The sequence below is a fragment of the Pinus tabuliformis genome, chromosome X (assembly GCF_031772625.1).
Source record: "Pinus tabuliformis cultivar Carrire ecotype Pingquan chromosome X, CPIR1, whole genome shotgun sequence".
NCBI lineage: Eukaryota > Viridiplantae > Streptophyta > Pinopsida > Pinales > Pinaceae > Pinus > Pinus tabuliformis.
In genome coordinates, this window is record NC_142308.1 from 894,376,388 (window position 1) to 894,385,749 (window position 9,362).

Below are 9,362 nucleotides of genomic sequence, written 5' to 3' on the forward strand. Positions count from 1 at the left end.
GACAGACATTTATTCTCTATCTCTAAAACAAGCAATTTAAACCTAGGGAAGCCAAGATTAAGCTGTTTGGCCTTCCCTTAATCGAGAAATATTTCAAAAAATGGAATGTTTGCAGCATGGAAAAGATGAAAATTTTTGGTACTTCCACTGTCAATCATGAAATATGAAACCTATTGCAATAGGAAGCTAATAAAGGTGACGTAATTTGGTTAAGCGGAAGTTAAGTTATGAATTATTTTATTCACACATGTATTATGGAATGGGTGGCCCTAGCCACATAAGTAATTGCTTGGGTCAGTCTTAACAACAAGTGACCACTCAGGAAATCCTATAAATAAAATAGACCTCAATATCATTTGCACACATCTTCTCTTACCTTTTTTCTTGGTTCGAACAGTTTTGATGGAAGGAGTTCACTTAAGGGTCCAAGATCATAGGCAAACAATTCGCTCTATGTTAGGGTCTTCTAGATCTCAGTCACTGGCACAAAATAGGGCATTGTAGTCCCTATTCATTGGCACATAAGCCTACGAGAGTAACTATAGACCCTTGGACACTGGCACAGAGGCTTATGGGAGTGACTATGTGTTTAGAGGTAGATCGGAAGGTTTCGGTCGTTGGTCGCTCACACCAAGTAGTCCTGGGAGCAACCCTGTCATCTCGGACACTTGAAAAACTCATAAAAGGTACAACTTTGGTTTTTGAGTTAGCTACACAACTTGGATAGGGAGCTAAGTTGGGAATTTTCAGTTCAGTTCCAGAATCACATGCATAGAGACCTCTTGGGAGTGACTATGGAGTGACATTCACTTGCATACTGTATTCGTAAGAGTGACCCAAAAATTTTAGTCACTCACAGACAGTGTTGATGAGGGCAACCCAATTCATATCTAGGGTTTCACATCTTTTCTTGAATGGACTTCAGTGACTAGGTAGGCTTCGGTTTCTCTCTACTATTATATAGATCTGTTCTATAGATCTGATTTGTTAGGTTTCGTTGCAAACATATTTATTGGGCTAATTGATAGTGACAACAATACTAAAAAATATTCAACACAGTGATAGCAGTACTCAACAGTGTTTGGCATAGTGAAAACAATATACATCAATTGACATCAGTTTGTGACAACACATTACAACCATTAGTATGAGGGTTCTTATTCCTAGCATGATTAGATTTGTTTCATAGATATCATTATTGTTTTGTTGCATAGATAAAGTGATGGATCATTGTACTCTCTTTTGTTGCATCATTTGATGACGATCTAAGAAGAAGAAGATTTGCAAGGGTTTTCCCCATAGTGGGTTTTCCCCTAGTCTTGGACCAATCCTAGTGTCTCTATGTGTGTGCATGCTTTCTTGTACTGTCCGTTTTATATTCCACTACATTGATGATGGTGGTGATGTTGTTTCTTCCTATGTAATTGCATATGTTGATGTATAATGGAGAAAATCTAAATAATGTAATGAGGAAATGGGGTGAACTTAATGTATTAATGATGAAATGCAACTATCATAGCAAATAACAATGTCACCTTAAGAAAAATCAACACTTCCTTCTCAAAAGGGTTTTAATTTTTCCCTATACCCCCATTGCATCCCTAAAGAACACATTATGTGCATTATAGAATTGATTACTCACCATCTTCCTTCTTATGAAGCAGAAGAAATATGAAAAGATTGTGTTGGGATTATCTAGCAACATAAGCCTCCTAAAGCTAATCTCTCGAAAGATGAATTTCAAGTCATTCAATAGCTCAATGGAAACACAAAATTTTTTATCCTCAAACCATACAAAGGAAATGGCTCAGTTCTTGTGAAAATTGTTACCTATGAATCTAAACTTCTCGACCTCTCATTCTACTCCTTTTACAAAAAAATAACCAAGAACCCCATCAACTTAATCACTGCCTTAGTTATTAAGACCATCAAATTCTCCTTCATTGATCCTAATATCCAAAAGTGTCTTATCCCTCATAACCCTCATACCTTAGGAATTATGGGAAACCTTAAGTCCACAAGAAGGATATTCTTCTCAAAACCATAGTCAATGCTATAGGAGCCCCTACCCACACTCTTTTTGAGTTACTTGCTAACAAACTCCAACCTTTTGTTGGAAAAACCCCCTCTTTTATCAAAGACTCAATTGATTTTATTCACAAAACTCAACATTCTCATCCTGATGACAATGATCTTTTGGTTAGTTTTGATGTTGTTTCCCTGTTTACCAAAATTCTAGTTCTCGAGGCTATCAATATAATATTTAAGCTAATGGATCCAAAAACTTTGAACCTTATCAAAATCTATCTTACCTCTACCTTTTTTCCTGATTAAAGGGGTTTGTTATAAGCTCACTAAAGTAACTACCATGGGATTGTCCTTATCCCCTGTGGTGGCCAACCTCTATATGGAACAATTTGAATAATCCATCATTGATTCCTCCCCCCTTATGCCTAAATGTTTGGTTCTCTTTGTAAACGACACCTTTGTCATTTGGCCCCATGGTCATCCTACTCTTAGCTCTTTCCATTCCCACCTTAAATAGCTTGTCCCCTCATATCCAATTTACCATGGAAATCCAAGGAAAAAATGCCTTTATTTTCATCAACGTCCTCATCTCATGATAACTTGATGACACCCTTACACATTATTGGGATCCTGGGTCAGTTTTGGGGCAAAAGCCCAAGTTTTGATGTAAAAAGATGTAGAGCCTCTGCAAATTGTGGTCATGGAGCACATAGCTAGTTAAGAGTCAAAAAGGGTTTTACCCTTCTTTTTATGTAACTTGAGTCAGCTTTTGAAGATCTACTCATGGTCTGCGGACCATGGGATTGTATAAATACGTGTGTGTTAGAGTGTCTAAGGCACGACGATGATAAGATATGATAAATGTAATGGGTCAATAGAAGGAAGATTGAGATAGAAGTCTTAGAGGAGCAAAAAGCTCTGCAGCTGAGTGTGTAGAGGCCTAGAGAAGTGTCATCAGCTAAGTGTGTGGACCCCTACAGCTGAGTGCACAGGGAATTTTTCAGTCTGTAAACCTTTGCTAAATATCAATAAAGAAGATTGTTACATAAATTCCTATGTTTAGTCCCTTTACTTCTATTATGTATGAATGTGCTATATGTTGTGATGAATGATGGTTTTATAAAATAATGATGTATTGATGTGCGAATTTACTTAATCTGTATTGTTATCTGAACACAATTAATGTTAAGTGATTACGCGAAGATCATAACGCTTTCTGTTAAAGTTATCAAACACTTAGGTAATTCCGAGTAATTACTAATCTAAGGGTAATCTAAGGTGCATGTAAGTAGCTAATTGGCCTGTTCAAGGTCCACAAAAGTTAGCCATAGACCTTCGTGGAGGTCTAGAGGCTGATTAAGGGAAGTTATAGTGCTAGGCCATAGGAGCATAGAGATCTACGGTAAGGCATATCTAGGTCGCCAAAAAGACATCACACTGATATCTAGGTGCGCAAACTTGGTTCTGGCATCCCTCCATACTTCTTCAAGTGAGACTTCACTCTGTACACTGTGGATTGATTCCTAAAGGGCCAGTAGTGTAGGGATTTTTTTGGCACAACTGACTCTGAACCTGGCTCAGGACCCCTTATGCCAAAAAATGGTTCCATTGTTGGGACTGAGATCTACATAAAGAGATGTGTGTTGTTATATCACTGCAATCCGACAAAGAGAGAAATTGAGAAGGATAGAAAGATCCATGAATTCATGGTGCAAGAAAACAAAAATCTGCGCTTGAAAAAAGAATAGTGGTTGGACAGGTATTTATACACAGAAATACATGAAATCTTCTTCTGCACCTTCCCAATCAAACTATACGAGTGGATCGCTAAATTGGCAGACGACCAAGGAAGGTGGAGGCTTCACGGTCTAATAGTGTGGACCTCAGAGCTCGTGCAGAGGTTGGAATCTTCTGAAGATAAGATCACACATGCATTTGATCACTGGCTTGATCGAGTCATCAGAGGATTTGTTACAGAGTTTGCGGTTGATACCTTAGTCAATTACAATGAAGCAGAGTGACGTTTCTTCAAGGGACCGCGAGGTAAGTACTTGAGATATTTGAATACTTGGATTAAGATGCTCTTGTGTGAAAAAGGGGTTATTCCATTACCTTGATGTTTAGATCTACACGAAGTGGACGAAGCTTCAGAAATCAAGGAAAATCAGGTCCTGAATATAGTCCATTGATTGGACATCCTTCAAGTGACGACGAGGGAGAAACACAAGCTTCACTATAGAGCGATGTCTAGTTGATAAGGGAGGCTTTTCCGTAGATACCTCATCCATCCACACCACCTCCACCTTCACCTCCACAACATACACCTAATTCACCCACATCACCACCTCCACTTTCACTACTCAACATGTCAAATAGGATGAAGTTTCCAGTTTTCAAGGGCTTAGCAAGTGAGGATCCAGATCGGTATTGGTTTGTTCCGAAGGCTGTCATAACAAATTATGGATGATAATATAAAGAAGGCATTGTTAGTCACCACTTTGCAGGACCATACACTGACATGGTATGTTAAGTACTGCACTGATAATCTGTTGGCGTCATTGGTAGATACTTAGACCGCTTTGAATAAGGAATTTGGTAAGCCTAAATCTGCCTTGCAATTGGTAATTAGATTTAAGGAAATCATGATGAGGCCCAGTGAAATGCCATGGGAACTAGATCAAAGACTGAAGTGTGGGATCTGTGAAGCTAATATGAATCTCACAAATAGCCAACATCGCGATTGGTTTATAGCTTCTCTCTTGCACCACTTAAGGATTGCTTTATCACAACAAAAGATAGGAACTCAGGTACAAGCCCTGGAAATCATGATGAGATTGCATGAGACACCTATCTAGGACACTTCTTTGGGAGTTCAACATATTCATGCAGAGTTGCAGAACCTCTTCTTGGAATTGCAGAGCCTGAAAAAGGAAAAAGCGGCTTGCCCAAAAGTGCACGAAGAAGTTTGGTGTCTCAAGTGTAAAAACTAGGGGCATGATAAAGATCGCTTCCCTGTCTTCACGAATTACATCACAAGAGGGGGGCCTATGCCCCTGCGGTAGGAAGCTCCAGTAGGACCAAGTGTGAGGGCCACACTACGGTGTGCTATTTGTCAAGTGGCCAAAAAACATGTAATAGAAAATTGTCATTTGCTGCAAAAGTTTGTATAGACACCACAACAATTGTTCTGCAATTTTTGCAAATCAATGAGCCATGATGAATGCCACTGTCGAAGCTATGAATTAATGATGGAGAGGATGCCTACCTATCGAATGCAAGAAGAAACTCAGCCTTCAGATCAAGGCAATGGGGGAACGTGCAGAGGATATCAGGGGCGTGGACTAGGCCGAGGAGGAGGCGGACTTGGTAGGGTCATGGGAAGGTCATTTGTTACAATTGCGGAATGCAAGGACGCTACGCATTGGAGTGTATGAATCAGACAAGCCCGTGATGTCAATATTGAACTTAGTTTGATCACACAATCGAAGAATGTCCTGTGTTGATGGCCAAGATGCATGAGAAGAAGGCGCAACCTTAGCATCCTTCCCAGAACATACAGATGATGAGGGACGAGCCCGACGAATAGGACCCGAATGTGAATATCATGTTGCAAAGCGGGATCGTGACTGGTGACGATAAGGGAAAACAATCTAAAGAAGGTGGATGGGTCCACAAGGCACCAGAAAAGAAGGTTGGCTTTGATCTAGAGTGTGTGAAGGAAAAGTTCATGGAAGTGAAGAAAAGCTTTGCTGAGGCCTCTACCTCAGGAAGTTAGGACAAAATGCCCACGGAGGTTGAGCCCTCTGTGCTTACCACCCTTTTGGAGACTTGTATGAAACTACTACGTGATAGGAAGGCTGCGAAGGGACTACAAGAGTTGATAAACAAATGTGTCGGTAAGGATAATGCTTTGATGGACCTCATGTAGTAATAAAGATTGGTAAGCATAAGGCAAGAATAGGGCACGAGATGAGGCTTACCGCACAAATAGGAGACTATGAGATGGACCAAGTTATTTTGGATTTGGGGTCTGATGCAAACGTATTGCATAAAGAGACTAGGGAGAGAATGGGGAGGCCTATGTTGTAGTGGTCTCCGATTCAACTGAGGATGGCGAACAAACAGAATATTATCCCTATGGGAGGATTGCAGGGTGTTACCATAGATATAGAAGGTGCGAGTGTGCTAGCCAATTTTGAAGTAATAGAGATTGTTGACGATAACAATCCATACCCAGGGTCCCTGGGAATTGATTGGGCTATTGACATGAATGGGGTCATCAATTTGAAGAAGAAGACAATGTCATTTGAAAGGAAATTACTCCGCGTTGTAGTACCATTGGACCCTGCAGAAGGACCATGCTATATTGAACCGGTCCGCGATTATGAGGAAAGTGATGATGATTTGGATTAGATCTATAAAATAACAATGCAAGACCAAGATTGGGTTAATTTGATAGCTGATGGATGAATTGCATGGGACCGTGAAAGTTCCTATACCTCAGATTGAGACGAAGAGTTGTAACATTGGCGAAACAGACTACACGAAGTATCCACATTCCACTGCAACATGATGACCAAATTGCTACACTGTGTGTCATCGGAGGTAAGAAATTTACCTTATTACGATGGTTTAACTGATGTAGATAAATTTTTGGATGCTTTTGAAAGAGAAGTTCTAGAGGATCACCACTTTTAGGTGTTGGATTTGGCACTGTGCGCTACGCCCGCTCGGTGGTGGGGTATGCACAAAGACAACTTTGATGAGTGGCATGATTACAGAAGGATGATGAGGATGTGATTTGGTTGCCCTAAAGTATGGTTAACTAAGAAATATGATGGGAGGAATGATCCACGCGATCATCTGGAAAAATGGACTAAAGTGTATGGAATGAAGCCGCAACCAGAATGGGTGCATTTATTCTGTCACACTCTGGATATAATCCCTATGAATTGGTATTTGGAAACAGAGCTCCGCCACAACACCGTGGAGTGGGATATATTAAGAGAAGGATTCTTGAGGACATTCAGCTTTAGAGATAGGTTCAAAATCATTGATGAGGCATTACAGGAGGTTAAGACATTGATCTTCTGAATTCGACAGGATCCTTTGGAATTGGTTCAAACAGATTGGAGAACCCAACTTCGCCATGCACTGGAATGCTATAATATGACTACTGAAGCGTAGGATGAGGATCCAAGGAATATCAATATCCCAGAAGAGGAAGGCCACCACGAGGTTGAAGGTCCGCAGATAGAGAACCTAGATATCACCGTGTCACTGAAGACTAGGCAGGTAAACATTGGTACTGAAGCGGAGCCTAAATTCATGAAGATCAAAGATTATTGGGATGATGCCATAGTGGATAAAGTTGTTGAGTTACTCCGCGAGTACCAGGATATTTTTCCTACAAAATTTTCAGACTTGAAAGACATCATAGGAGATTTACGAGTGATGAAAATAACTTTGAAACCGGACGTCAAGACATTTAAGTAGAGGCCCTATCACCTTAATCCCAAATACAAGGAAAAGGTCCACTTGGATTTGGACAAGATGCTCGAGGCAGACATTATTGAACTAGTGGAGGAATCTGATTGGGTGAGCCCAATGGCAGTTCAAGAAAAGAAGTAGAAGGGAGAGATAAGGATTTGCGTAGATCTAAGAAATCTTAACGATGCTTGCATTCATGATCCTTTCCCTACACCGTTCACTGATGAGGTACTAGAAAATGTTGGAGGGTAGGAGGCCTACTCATTTACTGATGTGTTATTTGGATACCATCAAATCAAGATCACACCAAAATCCAAGAGTTAAAAAACCTTCACGATGGATTGGGGCTGTTTTCAGTACACAGTGATGCCCTTCAGGCTTAAGAATGCGTCGACGATATTCTCTCGAGTAGTCATCGTGGCGTTCAAGGAATTTATTCACAAATTCTTGGAGGTATATTTTGATGACTGGATAGTGTTTGGGCTAGTAAAGTGCCATGTATTCTATCTGCGCTTAATGTTGGATATGTGCTGAAGGTATCAGATTGCATTGAACTTGAAGAAGTTCTTGTTTTGTGTCCCCTTTGGGATTTTGCTGGGTCATCTGGTATGCAAGCAAGGAATCATGGTGGACCCTACCAAGATCATGGTATTAATCAATTTGGAAGCCCCAAGCAGTGTTAAACAGTTGCACGCAACATTGGGCCATATTGGATACTATCGAAAGTTCATCAAATCTTATGCTCAGATTACCACACCCATGGAGAAGTTGCTAAAGAAGGACACTACGTTCTATTGGGATGAAGAATGTTAGCATAGTCTGGAAGTCTTGAAGGAAACGATGGTCACTAGACCGAGATTGGTCTTCCTGGATTGGAAGAAGGAATTTCATGTGCAGGTTGATGCCTCATGTATTGTGCTAAGAGCAGTGCTAACACAGCATGGCAAAGGAGAGATGGATCACCCTATAACATTTGTAAGCAGAAAATTATCAAAGGTTAAGAAGAACTACTCAATGACAGAGCGCAAGGGATTGGCTATGGTATATGCACTCCAAAAATTTTGACACTATCTGTTGGGTGGACATTTCAAGATGTACACAAACCACTCCGCTTTGAAGTATCTAGTCAATAAGCCCGTGTTGGGGGGAAATATATGCAGATGGCTGTTGTTGTTCCAAGAATACAACTTTGAGGTAATTGTCAAGCCAGGAAGGTTGAATGCAGGACCTGACCACTTGTCATGTATTGAAACAGGGGAGGAGCCGACTAATTTGGAGGAAGGGCTACTTGAGATGTAGCTCTTTTTGACTACAAGAATAGCTCTAGAAGGATACAACAACCAACAAAAGGAGTTAGTAGTGTGCGTGGCTGAATTCTCAGTAATTGCAGAACATTTGTATAATATAGGCGTTGATGAGATACTCCGGCAGTATGTGCCAGATTTCGAAAGAAACAACATCCTTGTGGAGGCTCATGGAGGAGCTACAGGAGGGAATTATGTATGAAAAGCAACAATGTAGAAAATTTTTCATGTTGGGTTGTGGTGGCCTATGCTGCATAAAGATACCAAAGCATATTGTAGGGCATGTGATGCATGTCAAAGAAAGGTCAGGCCATCACGAAGGGATGAACTGCCTCTAAATCCTCAGGTGTTGTTACAACCATTTGAGAAATGGGCTATTGACTTTATAGGACCGATTCAGCCTCCCGGTAAGAAAACAAGTGTGCGATACATCATCATCGCAAAAGAGTATTTGACCAGATCGGTGAAGGAATAGCCTATAAATAATTTTACGGGGGCTATAACAATTAAATATTTGTTTGAATATGTGTTAACTAAGTT